The sequence below is a fragment of the Mandrillus leucophaeus genome, unplaced genomic scaffold (assembly GCF_000951045.1).
Source record: "Mandrillus leucophaeus isolate KB7577 unplaced genomic scaffold, Mleu.le_1.0 Scaffold822, whole genome shotgun sequence".
NCBI classification, from domain to species: Eukaryota; Metazoa; Chordata; class Mammalia; order Primates; family Cercopithecidae; genus Mandrillus; species Mandrillus leucophaeus.
This window is the reverse complement of record NW_012108942.1, coordinates 640,012-642,765: the sequence shown is the minus strand read 5'-3', so window position 1 is coordinate 642,765 and position 2,754 is coordinate 640,012. Positions and strand designations below refer to the sequence as shown.

General features: G+C 46.2%; 1 pseudogene across 1 annotated transcript; it reads right to left on the bottom strand.

Annotated features, from left to right (window-relative positions):
* Positions 1 to 402: 402 nt before the first annotated feature.
* LOC105530456 lies at positions 403 to 1,027 on the bottom strand (annotated as a pseudogene). Its single transcript, XR_001004653.1, has one exon. The product of XR_001004653.1 is annotated as a 60S ribosomal protein L17 pseudogene (transcript).
* Between the last annotated feature and the right edge of the window lie 1,727 nt (positions 1,028 to 2,754).

Here is a 2,754-nt window from a genome sequence, read left to right as displayed (position 1 = left end):
CCCACACACCACCTCCTCCAGGGGCACTGGGTCCCCGGAAGGTGGTGGCTCCTCCTCCCAACTCCAGGCACTCTGACACCACTTTGTCAGTGTGTGGTTTTCACATCCTGTCCTAGTGGTATGTTTGTCTTTTCGCCCCCAGATTCACAGCTTCCTAAATGAAGGAGCTAAGTCTTGCTCTTTTCTTTACCCTAGAACAAGATACAGTTTCTGATCATACTTAATATTTGATGAACAGATGTTTTCCTTTAAAGTTTCACTTAAACTTTTAAAACCTCAGACCACAGTAAGAAATACATCTGACATTACCACCCAGACTCATACACACATGCCACTGAATCAAAAGTTTCATGAAATAATACTTACTGTGTTGGAAGCACTCTGATATTTTCTTTAATTCCATTTTTTTCCTTCTAATTACATTTATTTTAATGCTGAATTTACTCCCGTGCCATAAGTTTTTGTTTCTTCAGTTTCTTCTGGGATATCTTTTTCTTCTGGGCAACCTCCTCTTCTAGTTTAGGAACAATCTGTTCCTTTTCAGTAAGGATCATCTCAATGTGGCAGGGAGAGCTCATGTATGGGTTAATCCGACCATGAGCTCTGTAGGTCCGTCGGCGCATCTTAGGTGCTTTGTTCACTTGGATATGCTCGATGACCAGAGAATCTACATCTAAACCCTTAAGTTCAGCATTACGCTCTGTGTTTTTAAGCATGCGCAGCAAAAATTCAGCACCCTTTTTGGGCCACCGACCTTGTGTCCAGCCCCACTGCTTGGCCTGGGCACACCTGCCAACTCCACCATTGTAACGTCGGAATGGTACGCACTGTTTCTGTAAAGTGACATCTTTCAGATACTTCGTGGCTTTTCGAATATGCATACCCTTGATGGCCTGGGCAGTTTCACGCGTGTTCTTAAAGTGAACACGAAGATTGGAACCTCTTGATTTGCATGATTTCGTGGGGTTCTCCAGGTCAAGTGAATAGCGAACCATCTTCATAGATTACCTCAGGCCGCTTAGGGAAAGAGCTTAATTCCATTTTTTAAAAAGTGCTTGTTGGGACTTGTAGGTGGAAAGCCATGGTCATAAAGTGTACAGAGAAGCTGTCATTGCTAAAGTGAGAAAAGCTTTGCTTCCAAGCTAGGATCAGGTTAGGATTAAACTATAAACAAATGAGGGCTTCCGCTTGCTCTGATCTGCAGACTGAGAGAGTCTGGCCTCATTAAGAAGTAAAAGCCAAGGCGGGACTTACTGACAACGGTGATGGACTTCAAGCTCCTGGGGCCTGCTCTTGGCAGCTTTCCTGCTCAGTGCCTTATATCTTACCTTCACTCCTTTAACACACCCGTCCCTACCCCACAAAGATGCCCCAAACTCTGCCTGGTGCCCCAGCGATATTTTGTGCACAGCTCTCTGATGGTTCTTGTCACACTGTACTGTGATGCTAATCTTTTTTAGATGGCTAGCTCTTCAACTGAGCTGCTGGAGGGAGCCCGGTCAGGGAAATGCTGGCCAAAAAGAGTGTGTGAATGCGAGGAGAGGAACTGTTGCATCTTGGGGTCTAGAAGTGCCCATCTCTTCCCTGTTGTTGCCTGGGCAGTGGGTCACCACTGGCTCTGGAGCCACAGCAGGGAGACGCAGGCCCGGGCACACCATGGTGGAGAAGAAGGGCAGGGAGCGGTGATGTAATTCAATTACAGAACTCGGTTATCCCTTAACTTTGTATAGATACTTCACCACTTAATAAATTTTTTGTTTGTTTGTTCGAGACAGTGTCTCACTCTGTCACCCAGGATGGAGTGCAGTGGTATGATCTCAGCTTGCTGCAGCCTCTCCCTCCCAGGTTCAACATTTAACATCTCAGTGACCAACATTTAACATCCTGAGGTTATACATAAGGGAATGAATAATTCCTTTATCATTCATAAAGATTTAAAGACCAGGCCTGGCACGGTGGGTCACACCTGGAATCCCAGCACTTTGGGAGGCCAAGGAGGGTGGATTACTTGAGGGCAGCAATTCAAGACCAGCCTGACCTACATGGTAAAAACCTGACTCTACTAAAAATGCAAAAATTAACCAGGCTTGGTGGTGTACGCCTGCAATCCCAACTACTCGAGAGGCTGAGCCGGGAGAATCGCCTGAACCTGGGAGGCAGAGGTTGCAGTGAGCTGAGATCCACCACTCCACTCCAGCCTGGGCAACAGAGCAAGACTCCATCTCAAAAACAAAACAAAACAAAAACTCCAGGCTGGGCATGGTGGCTCATGCCTGTAATCCCAGCATTTTGGGAGGCTGAGGCGGGCGGATCACTTGAAGTCAGGACTTCGAGACTAGCCTGGCCAACATGGCGAAACCCCGTCTCTACTAAAAAATACAAAAATAAGCCAGGCATGGTTGCACATGCCTGCAGTCCCAGCTACTTGGGAGGCTGAGGCAAGAGAATCGCTTGAACCTGGGAGGAGGAGGTTGTAGTGAGCAGAGATAGCACCACTACACTCCAGCCTGGGCGACAGAGTGAGAATGTCTCAAAATAAAAAATTAGAAGAAGAAGAAGAAAGAAAGAAGAAGAAAGAAAGAAGAAGAAGAAAGAAGAAGAAGAAGAAGGAGGAGGAGGAGGAAGAAGAAGGAAGAAGAAGGAAGAAGAAGAAGAAGAAGAAAGAGGAAGAAGAAGAAAGAAGATGAAGAAGAAGATGAAGACGAAGAAGACGACGACGAAGAAGAAAGAAGATGAAGAAGACGACGAAGACAA